Genomic DNA, 14071 nt, shown 5'->3' with positions numbered 1-14071 from the left:
CAGGCAGATCACACCTCCTTCCAGAGAGTGTCCTGAAACACTGGAGAATGATGCAAAATAGGAGATCTCCTCGGGGAAAAATGGAGGTTTTCCCTAAGTAAACTCGTCCCATGGTCCAGATTCAGACCTCACGCTACATCACTGGACGAGGCAGTACAGTAGCCAAGCAAGTATTAGCTAAGGGCTGACATCCTGCTCACGAACAGTTTGGTGTTTCAGGTGGACTTAAGCCCTTCACAAATTCAGGTCAAATTATTCTAATTTCATTTTGTTCCCTTGATGGAAGCGTTAATTTTCAAATGGTAATTCACTTCTAAATGAGGGGCAGATTTAAACTACGCTAAGTTTTCCGGAGGTAACTTAATGATTTTAAATATATATTTTAAGCCAGAATGTTTAGCCAGGAGTTCAATCACAATGTGTTTGGCAAGAATATCTACATTTTTGATAAGGAAAAAAAAAACACTAGGCGTCAGGGCAAATCAAAGAGGGTTTTTCCCATATTTTGCTGTCATCACTAACAAAAATTTTGTAATTCATAAACAGCATCCCCATTTCTATACAAAGGTACTGCCCCTACATTTGTACCTCATCTTAAACATACACCAGCTCATCTCCCTTCCGGTGTGCAGACCAGTGGCCCCCCCAGCATCCAACCCACGTCCAGCCAAAGCCAATGGAAGGTCCAAGGGATGCTCAGGTTTCTCAGCATCCCCTCGAGGGATGACTGGTCACTGCTGGCATGCTGTGAGTGATCCCAAGCACCAACTAGATGCAGCAGAGCAGGTCTGCTCAAGTGGTATTTCAAGAGTTTGCTGCGCTAGGAGGACCTTCAAACCATGCATTAACAAATGAGACACGGCAGACCAGCACACGAGAAGCTGATGTGGAACGAGCCTCTTTGGGCTACAGCCCCCCCTGCAAACCAGAGGGGAAACTTCACCTGCTGGTAGGATCCGTCACTTGAGCACATTTAACTGCTGAAACTCCCAGAGGAGAAAACAACAGGGTGAAGGGTGGGGAGAATGGTGGGGTCCTTACACTGCTGGCATCATTTTCTTGCACATCATGGCTGCAGCAGACACAAGCTGCTCTTCCTCCTTCCCAATTTCCAGCGTTCCACGAGCTCAGCCCTCAGCAGGGAGCAGGCACAGCCCTGCCCAGAGCCAGCAGGCATCTCCAGCACTTCCAAACATCCACAAGGTCCACAAGGACCAAAGGGAATCAGATGAAACTTCTCACCGAAGCCACTGAACAACAAGAGCTGAACAATCTCACTAATTTACATCATCGCAAAAGGGAAACTATTCAGATTCTAAGGATATTATACCAGCAGTGTTTGGTCTAGGCTTTCTGGAACTGCGTATTCCCTGTGGCAATCCTGCTTCTTGTCTGTCCACAGCTTTCCCTGAACACTGGAATTCCATATTCATGCCACTCAACTCTCATACAAACACTGTCTGCTTCTTACCACTCTGTATTCCTCAGCAAATTTCTTCATTCCCATCCAACACCCTCTGCTCCCTGAAAAGAAGCACAACTATAAAGGACGCAGTTTTGCAGCCACACACATGCCGCTGCCTGGACACACATCTACATGGTCTGACAGACACGTAAACATGTAGCATGTGGACACATGTTCAGGTGCACACAGGTATGCATGCACCTACACCAGGTGGTGGGGCTGAGTAACATCTTCATGCTTTCAGTCTGCTCCAAGGAGGTCAGCTAAGCCCATCCTCTTCCTCGGGTCCCCCTTAGAGAAGGTTTTTTCAAGAGGAAACACTAACATCTAACACTGTTCATTTCACACACTTGCTGATCACTTATATTTCTTTGAAAGGGCTTTTACTTCAATAGCTCCAGAAGCCAAGGAAGATGAAACAAGTTTCCCAAGGTCATTCAGCCAGTGTGTCCTCCCAACCGCAGGGCTGCTGAAACCCAGTTTAAAATGCTATTAAAGAGCTCAGGGCCACAGGGGTCCTAGACTTTTTGAAAGGTTCTTCCACAGATCTTTCCCCGTTTCAAGTGGTTTCAATCCAGCAGAGATTTACAGCCTCCAGCAGTCACCAGCATTACACTGGTACAAACAGGAGTAAAGATATTTGCATCCTGGTGTCACGACGGGCTCGCAGGAGGGTGAGCACCTGCGGTTGCGGCAGCGCGGCCCAGCGAATAGAGAATTAGGACGGGGAAAACTCTTCCCCACCCTCTAAGGATTCACTCTCCGGCCTCTGCAAAGTACATCTCTATGGCCCTGGCTAGCATCTGTGAAATAGAGCTTATAGTATTTAATTCTTGAGATATCCAAGGAAAGGCTGCCCTACAATATCGCTATCCGCACAAGCAACACACAGCAGGACATGCAGCTTTGCCCTTCTGTTGTCTTCAGTGTGAAGTTAAGAACTGCTCAAGCCTACAAATTCAACAGGTCAAAAGAGAACCTATTTCAAGTCATGGCTTCAGATGAGGAATACGATACCGCAGTGCACACCTCAGCATAGCTCAATAAATTAATGCTTTGTTGCACTTCAAGCGTGATGACAACGCAAGAAGTCAGCCAAAGCACCTCGGTAAAGCCCAGTGGTGATTATGTGAGGAGGGGGAAAAAAAAAGGCTGCACAACTTTCATTGTGCTTCAGCACTGGGTGGGAAAATCCCCAATTAAACCAGAAACACTGTACCTGTAATCATCAGGGGAGAGAAAAAATAGCCAGGAATCCAAGTAGAGGAAATTGATTCTTGTTGCAATCAAGCATCTTCCTTCCTTCACTTCCTTCCTCAAGTAAATATATATATATTTTTATATTCCAGTTCACTGCAGCTTGTAAAACCTCCCAGCAGAGCTGGCTCCCACGACCTGGTTTGTACTGTCCCATTTGGATTGAGGACACCAGCAAGAAAAGTCAATTCACAGAAGACAAAGAAAGAATCAATTTGAAATCCAACTCTTCATCCTAAAAAGGAGCATCAAAGCAATTTAACATCAGAACACCAGAGCCTAAGCATCAGCTGCTGGGTGAAAAGATTTCGATCCCATTTTGCTCCACGATGGTACTAAGGGGAAAGCTGCTGTTGCTCTGGACACAGTTTTCACGTCTCTGGTCCCAGGTGGACCAGCTATACATTTTTTTCTTTCTGACCACCCATATTTACTTCTCAAAAGGGTGCAAGAAGGCCTGTACTACACTCCTTCCTAATCCCAATCAAACAGCAGTTGCTTCATGCTCTGAAGAACAAGGGTTTGTGACTTTTATACCTGCTTAAGCTGGGAATATGTTTATTATCCACACAGATGCAAAAACTATTGAACCAGGACTCAGCCTGCCCATTAGCTGAGCAATCACCTGGGTACCAGGCAGGGCCAAGGCAAGCAGAGCTTTAAGGGGTTAATCACAACGCAATATCAAGGCAAATACAAATGAGAGAGTCAACTAAAATTACATTATAAACAAAATTAATAATCCTCAAATAAGCTGTCGCCCAAGAGGCTAAAGCTTCTGCATCCAATTTGTATCACATTCAGACAAGTGATGTTACAAAGCTGTGTCCATATATTATACAATTACAGGAATGTGGCTTCCATTAGGTGATTAAAGCACTCCTTGTCATGACACAGCTCACGCTATCGGCAGATGTTGGGCCAGCACACCCCGTGGTCCCCCCAGCTCCGGGTGCCAGCTCGGGGCTGCTAATAGAGGCCACACAGGGTCAGCGGGACACGGCTGCGCCCCCGGCACAGGGCTCGGCTTACACGGGAACGGCACCCCCGCAAGAGCCTTCCTCCCAAAACGTTCTCCTCCTCACCGCCAGGAGCAACGCAAACATAAACCAGATGGTCAAGCGGGTATTCCCAGCCAGGGAGAGAGCGCAGAGTAGGATATGAATGAAAAGGAGCCCAGGCAATCATTTCTGTGTCGTCTGGAAATACCTCATGCTCTGCGGACACGTCGCTGCTCTCCCAGTCACTGACCAAAGTTGGGGTAACTACACTGAAACACAGAAATCTGTGGTTTTGTTAACAGATATACAATAGAATAAAAGATCATAATTGAAGCTTCAGTAGTAGAAAGAACAAAGCTTTAGAGCTCTAGCTCAGATGTTGACTTTTCCTTCCAAGAAAACAGGGTTGGACCAAAAGCAGTCAAAAGTAAAATCCAAATCACCCTCAAAAACTGCTGGAGTCAAGATGTTGCAAGTTATTACACACTTTCCCTTTTCCCCGTAAGCTCTTCTTTAGTATGTATTAAAATACCAAAAGTATTCAAAGGATTAAAGCCTGATTTATAGGCTACATGACAGGTGAATAGTCATTTCAGTATTGTTTAGATCACTCAGATACAACTTGATTTTTTTATTTTAAACAGGCATTACAAATGAAAATGGAAACTACTGCTTGTAAATACATTTAAGTAAAAAGTCATTTTTCAACAGCCTGAAAGGTTGTTTAGTTTTTTTCCCCACACACACACTTCAAAACACTAATTGGTTGTTATAGGTGAAGGCGAGGTTCAAATCTGAGCAGAGGTTGGGGTTATCCAAACTTGCAGACAGCCTGCGCTTCCTGCACTATCAGAACAACACCACAGAACTCCTGGAAAGCTCATGCAACGAGAACAGTTTGACATCGCTCCCCAAGAAGCAGTCAAGGACACGCTTGGATTTATCCATATGTTGGATGGGAACGGAACAGATGCCATGACCTGGAGCCACAGCCACGCATTACCAGCCATACCTCCAAATATCACATCCCATTATATTATACTCACAGCCCCTTCCTCCCCCAGCATGGTTCAACCCTCTCCAGCTCTTCCCCACTTATAGCCCCTTTACATCTGTCTCCCTGGCCCAGCTGTTCCTCCACCAGCCCTTCAAACCCCTCTCTACAGGGCTTTCTCCCCCTGCTCTGCACCCCAAAGCCATCCCTGAGGGCTCCCACTAAACACCAAGGCTTTTCTAAAGTGAAGACAAGCTTTTAAGCAATCAGAGGAGCCAATTTACAAGTCGCCATATCCTCCAGTTGTCATTTAATGCCCCTCCCCAGCTGCTCCAGCAAGCAGCCCTTGTTGGTTGTGTTTTATTTTTGTGGTGCTCATTTAGCAGCCGCATTCAGTATCTCTCCACAAAATTACACTCATTTAATTTCCCATGTGAATCTGTTGACTGTCTGCAGGAGTTCAAAACAGCAGCACTTGCACATAGTTCATGAGCACTTTATAACACATCTGTTGGGCACTGATGGGAAAGCTGCATCTGAAACACAGGCCCTTAAGTCTTCCAAGAGTTCAACTCACACAAAGAACTCACTTTTTGTTGAAATCTGTCCTAAGGAGAAGGACTGGAGAAAAGGAACAGGATTCATCATTGCCAAAAGGCTTCACGTGTTAACTGCCAGCCAAAGTTAATCCAGAATCAAACAGAGCTCATTATATTCCTAATACAATTCCCTGATGGGTTCCCTTCCATTCGGGCCACAAGACAGACCCAGTTCCTCACCACAGCACTGGGCCCAGATCCAGCTCAGGTTTCCAACTCCCACTGACATTTTTGGATGATCCTGGGCTTTATTATTTTAGCTTAAGCTGCACAGACTGTACAATCAGCTGTACAAGTTCCATTTTCAAATCCTATTCACCAGCACCTGAAACTGGCTCTTGATCAAAACACAACTCAAGCCCAGGTCTCATTTTTATACTGCCTTTCCCAGCAGACAGCCAATACTCCCCTCTCCAAAAGCCATTTAATCCTTCTCCAATTCTAAGCTTAACCCAAGATTTCTTCACTTAAAAGAATTAAATAAGTATAAAACCCATGCTAACTGAGGAAGGATGTGCCTACCTCAAAACCATTCAGGCACCCAGCCCTGAACGGGAGCTTAGGCAAGCCTGGCAACGCTATCACGGAATTTCCTCTGCTAAGACATACCTGCAGGATATAGACAGAAAGAAAAGGTATTTTATTCATTTGTCCAAACAGTTATTGTCTCCAGGCCAGCAAGCAAGCAGCGTTTTGTAAGGATACATGAGGTGGTACTTTTACACTGGGACTGAAAAGAATAATCTCAGTACTTTATTTCCACATGACTGCTTTTTCAAATACGTATTTATTGTTTCAAAATAGAGATAAATAGCTACGGACAGAATATATTGTCTAGAGAGGGACAGAAATAAGTTAACACACCACAATGTATGCTAAATGACAACTATGTCCCATGGAAGCACACACGATCATAAAAGAGATCTGCACTAATAGAGATGCAGAAAAGAACTGAGGATGTGTGCTGTAAGAAAAGGGAGGGGAAGAGTGCGTGTAACAATTCATTTAGCATGCAATCCATCCAAGGCATTTAGAGACAAACACTGTTTGACAGAGCTCTTCACCCAAGAGCTGTTTGACCAGCAAACCCCCCCAGTTCCACGTGCCCAGCCAGACACCCAAGCGGGGCCAGCGCTGCGAGGGCGAGAGCCCTTCGCAATAAACAGCCCCGTCCTCAAGGTGTTGAATGAGGCATCAAAGCTGAGGCACACAACATCACTAATTGCTTGCGAAAATCTAAGTTTCGGTGCCTGCAAACACTTAAGCACATGTATAATAGAGTCCTCCTGCTGACTCCGTGGTTGGCCTTGCTTGCACGTGCTGGGAAGTTGCTGCAAATGTACATGCTGGGGATGGGGGAGCGCTATTAATAACAATAATACTGAGATCTTACATAGCCTGGGGCACATCGGAGCTAGATAATTATACAGGAAGGTGAGTCAGGAGAAAATAACAGCCTCCCACCTTCATAAAGAGCAAATTTCACCCAGACAAATACAGCGTAGTGAAAAACAGAGGAAGTAAGTGAGTACTGAATTAATTTTACACATATAGATACATATATATAAAAGAAAAAAAATGCAGTTATTGTGTGCTGCTCTGGGGAAACAAAAAATCACTGCCCAGCAGTCAAAATAAGCAAACTAAAGGTGAATACTGCACAACCCAAGTGAAAGCAGCACTTCAGTTGTAAGATACACTCTATGTACACCCTGCCCTGGTACAACACCCTGTCCGCACCACTGCGGACACAGCAGAAGGGGAACAGGCAGGTTCAGAAACAACTCTGGGCTAACAGAGTGAATTATTTCAGTTCTGGTGAGATCATCACACGAAGAGATGACAAAAATCATTGTTCTTTCATTTCAAATTCTTACAGTTATGAAACAGCTTAAAAGCAGTACACAGAATGATGCAGAGAAAGCTGAATCCCATACCCTATTTGCATTTTCACATTATATGAAAAAAATGGGCCTTTTTAGAGGAAATAAAGCATAACACACCTACAAGAGCAGCTCTGAAACCAAATTCACCCACTATCCCCATTGCGCAACCCCAGAAGCACAGTCAGGGTTGGATCAAGGGTTAACAGATAAAACAGGAGGGAAAAAGCCCTTAGAACATCATCTTATGAGCAGGGCAGACAGACCAGACACGAGAAAGGCATTTCCCACCCTGCAAAACCTAAATGAGAAAGAATGGTCTTGCTTGCAGCATTTTTCACTGCCTCTTTGGAATAAGTGGGAGTTCCCAGCTGCCTTCAAGCTATCAGACTTGCCCCAAATTCCAGAAGACACAAACCAGTCCTGGGCAATAGCCACTGGATCACCTCTCCTCCCAATTCTGAAGTCCTCATGGTACAGAGAAATCATCTGGAGTTATATTCCTCCATACCTAAGGCCTTTGAAGGATGCTATGACAGTGTCCACCCCCATGGACAGAAAAAGGTCACAAGGACTCCTTAGTCCAGGCACTTTAGATAACATCAAGGATTTCTCTAATCAAATGAAAAACAAGCCTTAATATATCTCAAAATGGGGTGAATTGCCATCTGGAGACTCCGATGTCTCTCTCCACTACCAAAAACCAGGCAGCAATTTCTACATGCCAAAATCAGGTGCATTAAGGTCCTTCCTAAATGATGAAAGTTCGCAAAATTAAGTGTTCTCTGCAGACACATTACTGCAAACATGCCTCTACTAAAAACTCTTTCTGGCCTTTTCTCTGTAGCATCTGGTTCTGGCCACCACTAGCAGCGAAGCACTAGACTCTGTGGAAATCAGATTTGACCAAGCATGGGAATTCCTGTGTACCAATAAGTTATCCTTTGATTCGTGGCATATTTCAGATTAAAGTTCCAAGGAGCTACAAGGGGAGAGGGAATTCTCCATTTCAGTCCTGAGGGCTGCACTGATTTATTATTTCTGGCACCACGTAGTGCATTGTTTGGTTGCGATTGGCTGTTAAAATCTATACTTATGAAATATAATATTCCTCTGGAAATGTCCCCTTCTGATTCTTAAACGCTATTTTTATTCAAAGAAAGGGACAAGATGGTAGAATTAGTCTAGTAATGATGTTCAGCTGGTAAACTCAGGTAGACTAATATTTTATTTCCAATTGGCCACTTATTTATTTAACCAAAAGCAAGATGAGACCCTTCTGAGAATTCTGGCAGAATAATTAAGGAGAGATGGCTGTATCTCTTCCTAATAAAGGCAAAAATGCCAAACAGCTGGAGCATGGCTCAGTCCTCAGTGTCTTCTCACATTAGCGCTGCTCAACAGCTAAAGAAGGGCAGATAAATAAGACACCATCTGAATTCCAGTATGCGAGAGAGTCAGATGGTCACAACCACGGGCCCTCTGGCACATTCCAGAGACATCACTCTGCTGGCTCGGGAAGGACCTTGGCAGAGGGCACAGGGACACCAAAAAGTAATTGCAGAGCTTGACAGATGGCAGAATGGTGTAAAACCGTAGTGAGTGCGGTACCTCCATCCCGGCTGATCACCTGCAAATCACACTCACTGATAGGTCAGTAATAACTCCTTGATTTAATTCACAAATGCCAGATCTTCAGCTTGTACTAATCCATGTCACTTCACTGCAGTTAACAGAGGGGATCAAGTTTGCCACAGCAATCACTGTCCAGGAAATCCAGGCAGGACTTTGCAGAACGGGTACAAGGCAAGTTTTAGGAATTGTGCTTCTTCCCGAGTGACCAGAGGCCTCCACCCTCCCGCTGCAATGGAGCAAACACAGAGGGAAGGAGCTGAGGACAAGCAGAGGGCTGTGACAGCCTGCTCTAAACCTGAGCTGCTTTTTGCCTTATCCAACATCACACCTGGTATTATACCAAAGTATTTTCAGAAAGCAGAGAAATGCACCTCCCGCCAACAGGTCCCTGCACCAGTAATTCCCCAAGCACAGCCTCTGGGGCTGGTGGCAGCTCGGGGAGCCGTGGGATTGTCACCAGGCTTCAGCCAGCTCAACCACAAGCCTCTTGTGACACCTGAGGCTGGTGGCAGCTGGGGGAACCATGGAACTGCCACCAGGCTCCAGCCAGCTCAACCACGAGCCTATTCTGACACCTAGTGCCCAGTGCCACCCCAGGCTCCAGCCAGCCCAGACTGGGACACGTCCCACCCCACGTCCCTTGCACAGCACCCCCGCACCCAGTGACCCACATCACTTTAATTTGCTGCATTTCAGGTAGCATCAGGTTTGCAGGATCACCTAAATATGTGCTTCAAGCTACTCAAAACAGCCTCTGTACAGAATCTGACGACTCTGCAGAAGTGAACTTTGATTTTAGCAGGGTCTGGGAACACACCTTACCTTTGTCACCCTTATAGGATTCTCTGGGTGTAAATACTTAATGGAAATGTTCCTGGAGTCACATTTCCATGGAAAAGTGTGATCCCAGAAACATTTGCATGAGACAATAGTCTGTAGCTTTGCAGCATCCAAATCCAGATGTTTCTGGTGAGAAAGAAATAGATGACCTGAGAATTAAACCCAGGCCCCTTGGCTCCCCTCCAGCTGCTCTACCAGCTGCTCACACCAAGTCCCCTCTGGTCAATTACTTTACTTGATGCTTCTAATCAACAATATTATATATGTGATGCTATAAACTTTTGTATTTAATATTAGCTCATAACTCAGCATCCAAAACCAGATGTTTTTGGTGAGAAAGAAATTGATGACTTATCAGAGGACTGAAGCCAGGCCCCCTGGCTCCCCTCCAGCCGGCCTACCAGCTGAGCTGCAAAGCTAACCAGTTCCCCCCGCTCTTCATGAAAGGAAAAGGATTTCACATCTCCCACTGCAATGTGCAGGAATACGTGAAAGATGCTTTTATAAACACTTATAAAACAGTACAATGCAATGCTGCTTTGAGTTGGGAGAACGCACTTTTTCCCAGAGAAAAGCTTTGCAGACGAGCTCCTTTCCTTCCTAATGCCAGTCTTTGGTCAGGGCTCACGTACGACTGCATGCAAAAGCAGCCTAATAGATGACTAACTTAAACCTGATAGACAACTAACTTAAATCTGAACTTCTTTGGCTTCCCTGTGCTCTGTTGAGGATGATTATGAGACACCGTCTGCAAGGCTGCCTTCAGGACAGCTCACTGGCTCATATCATGTACCAAAAAGTATATGTTAAAGGACTTCAAATGGAATTTTGCAGAGCTGAAAGGCAGAATGCAGTCACTTCTGATTGATGGAAATTTTATATGTTCCAAGCACACAAAGCAGTGAAGCAAGTACTTCAAACCTGGAGTAGGTGCACTGAGTTCAGTGCAATTACTCATTTGTTGGAAGATAAGCACACACTTCAGCACTGTCCTGTACAGGGCTACACCCAAGGAACCCCACGCACAACACCGTTCTGCTGTTGCTTAAATACTCAGGATGCTCCATCACAGCAATAACATTTATTTATTAAAGAACACAGCATCAATCTTATAAATTTGTATTCACAGTTTTGCTCAAATTATAGCTGTATAAGATATGATTAAAAGCAACTTCCATGAAAACCTAAAGCCCACAACCTTAAGAGCTTTGTTTAGGATTAGAGACATTACTACAGGTAGCATACAGATCTACAGATATTTGCCTGCAATTGTCAGATACAACTGTTAAAATACTATTGCGACTGAAAGGAATCTGAAAGAAAATCCAGCACACTATGAAAATCTATTAGAGAATGTTTTCCAAAGAGGCAATTTCAGCTTCCCAAACCAATGAAGATAATACGCCTTGTCCGAGGAGAAAATACAACAGCAAACATGCAAAGAATTGGCAGTGGTGATCAGAAAATTCAGTTCTTCTTGCTAGTTAATTTGACTAGATTTTACAGCCAAGGTCTTGCCTTAAGTTAACTTAATTATAACAATGTTTTGATTTTGCAAACTTCAATAAAATAAAGTATTCATTTGCTAGGGCATCTCACCACAGCCAGAAAACTAAATTAGACAAAAGGTTGGGTAGATCCTGCAACTCCTGGAAAAACAAATCATCCCCAGTGAAACACATTTCTGAATTTGGCTTTCTTCTACCCTGAAGACTCAGTATTATCTTGCCAACATTTTCACTATGATCAAAACAGCTGAAATCAAAGCTCAAATAAAACATTCTGACTAAGCCACAATGGCATAGCTAAGTTTCATGCAATACTACAATTCCACTGAGTCATCTTTTACCAAAAATGTCACATCTCTCTGGTCAAATTACCTTCCCAGACAGCTTCGAGCTATTTGGGAGGATATATCGTACCACGAGTGTTCAGCAGGAAGAGCAGGCAAAGAGAATCCACACGGTGGGAAGTGACAAAGCAAAGGAGAACCAAAGATGGCCAGAGCAGGCTGAGTGAGCATTTGGGGCTGAGCAGAGCACAGCGCACACAGGAGAAGTGCTGGGAGCTGCACAGCATCACCAACATTTCATTTTCAAGAGCTGAACAAATCACCTTGGGTTTGATCCCGGTGCGATGCCAAGACCCGCCGAAGGGTACTCAGCATCTCCTTGGATGCACTTAGCAGAATTTGGACCCACACAAGAGCGCTGTCCAAACAACTCAACTAAAACCTTGTGAGAAGAACATTGTTAATATATTTACAAAGACCAGTATTAGTGCTGGATGTCCTTCCATGGGCAAAAGCACTAACTGCAGCACCATGGGAAGAGGAGGAATATATGTGTCCCAGGCAGAACACAGCAAAGGACGGTGACAGAGCTGCAGCCTGAAGGCACAGATCTCCAGGACCAGCCACACAGCACAAAGCAGCTGTGACCTCTCAAGACACAACTCGCTCAACTAGTTTTCTGCAGAGGAAGTAACATTTCAAAGCTCTCGATGTCTCGGCTCTCCTCATGCTTACTTCCCTGTGTTAGTTACCCAGCACAGCCCCACGCTGGCACAGGATGAGTTCTGAGTCAGTCGCTCAGCACTGCAGTGCCACAGGTTCCTCTGCACCTTTTAATCCTCAACACAGCTGTTTCAAAGTATTGGTGTGACCAATTCCCACGGATTCAAACCATCTCTTTTTAAGCAAAACAGAAAAATTACACCACCTTTCCACACCACCTTTCCAGAGTTTCCAACCTTTTGTTTTAGCACACAGACTAACAGACATAGATATATAAATACATACGTTTAAAAGGCGAATTACATTGACAGCATGTCACAGATTCTGTCCATCCTAGTTGAACAGCTACTGCAAAGGCCCTCCTTTGGTGGCCTGAGTGTTGCAATGCCCGTCACCTGTGGGTCCTGGGACCTACATCACTCCAAAAAGCCCTTTAGGTGCCCTGAAACACTCCAGCATATCTACACGAGGAGGAATCAAAGTGGTGCATTGTGAACACTGTTTTCTACAGGGGTGAGAACCTGCACCCTGTGACAGCTCAAGGACACACAAACCCAACAGGACAGCACAGCACCCAGACCAAATCCAAGACCAAATGGCAAGAAACGCTGCTCTTCCTTGAGATCAAACTTCAAGGTGTGTTGAGGAAGGGCTAATGAAGTGCCAAACAGAAACAAGCAGTCTTCAACGACTTGGGTGAGAATGGTGTTTCCAATTTCCTCATTAGGTGACTGCATTTTCAATACCAGCACAGGCTGCCTTTAATTAACCATGATTGCACTGAGCCATAATTTGCAAGTTGCCAGTACCAGCACTAATCCAGAGCAAATCTATCCCCCTTCACAAGCCTACCTTGACTCCCAGATCATCCAGGGCTTCAGAGAGCAAATTCCAGGTCTTGAACCAGATCTAAAAGCAAAATGAGAATGTCTGCCTGTAAAAACTGAAGCTTTCCAAAGATTTGGAGTTGGTATTTTACATAATAAACTGACACACATTTTGCAACAGTGTAAGAATATAACACATTTTCATCTTTTCCACAGATCTCAGATTTTTCGAGCACTGAAACATGCTCTAAAATACTTCTCTTAAAGCCTCCTCTCCTCCTCCCAATCTGTTGTCTGTGGATACAACATCACCCAAGTGATCAAACCTGCTTGTTGCTTCATCTATTTTTTTAATCATTCACAGACAAGACACTGTCCAGGAAAGAGCAGCTGGAATCACAGCTGCAAAGCTCTCACTAACGTGACATGACATAATCACACTTGATAGCAGAAGAGTCCTTTGGAAGAGGAAATCACTTGAGGAGACGTACTGTAATTGAGTGGGGCTCCACCAGCCTTCTGGCACTTGAGGATTTCTGTGCTTGGGGAGCTTTTGTGAACAAAATGCAAAATCTTCTACCCAGATAAATGCGCCAAACCGACAGAGATAACGTCAGCAAAAAAATAAACCTAAATATATACAGGTATAAAGCTGGAAAGCGGACAGCAAGTCATAAAAGAGTAAGTTTGCTGCTAGTCTAAGGGGTGTTACTGCAGAGTTTCCAGAGGAGATTTACCCCTCTTAACTATGTCAGCCCACTCTTAGATCTGTGTGCCAGCCACCTGCACACAAAACCCCCAAAACTGAGAGAGTTATTTCCATCCAGACCCCTGCCCAAACCTTGCAACCTGCACCAACGGCTTCCCTGCCTCCTCACAGAAAACACACAACTTGCACATGGATGTATCTACCCCAAACAGACATAATTTCTGTATTTACTTACAACCAGGCACCCTGGAGCCAAAAAAACAACAAAGAAAAACAGGGGCTTTGCAAACTTGATCTTTCAGTAAAGGAGAAAAGGAGAACAGCAGTACCTGGGTCTCAGACCAGC

Source organism: Streptopelia decaocto, assembly GCF_964273445.1.
Source record: "Streptopelia decaocto genome assembly, chromosome: 16".
NCBI classification, from domain to species: domain Eukaryota; kingdom Metazoa; phylum Chordata; class Aves; order Columbiformes; family Columbidae; genus Streptopelia; species Streptopelia decaocto.
This window is presented reverse-complemented; position numbering follows the sequence as displayed.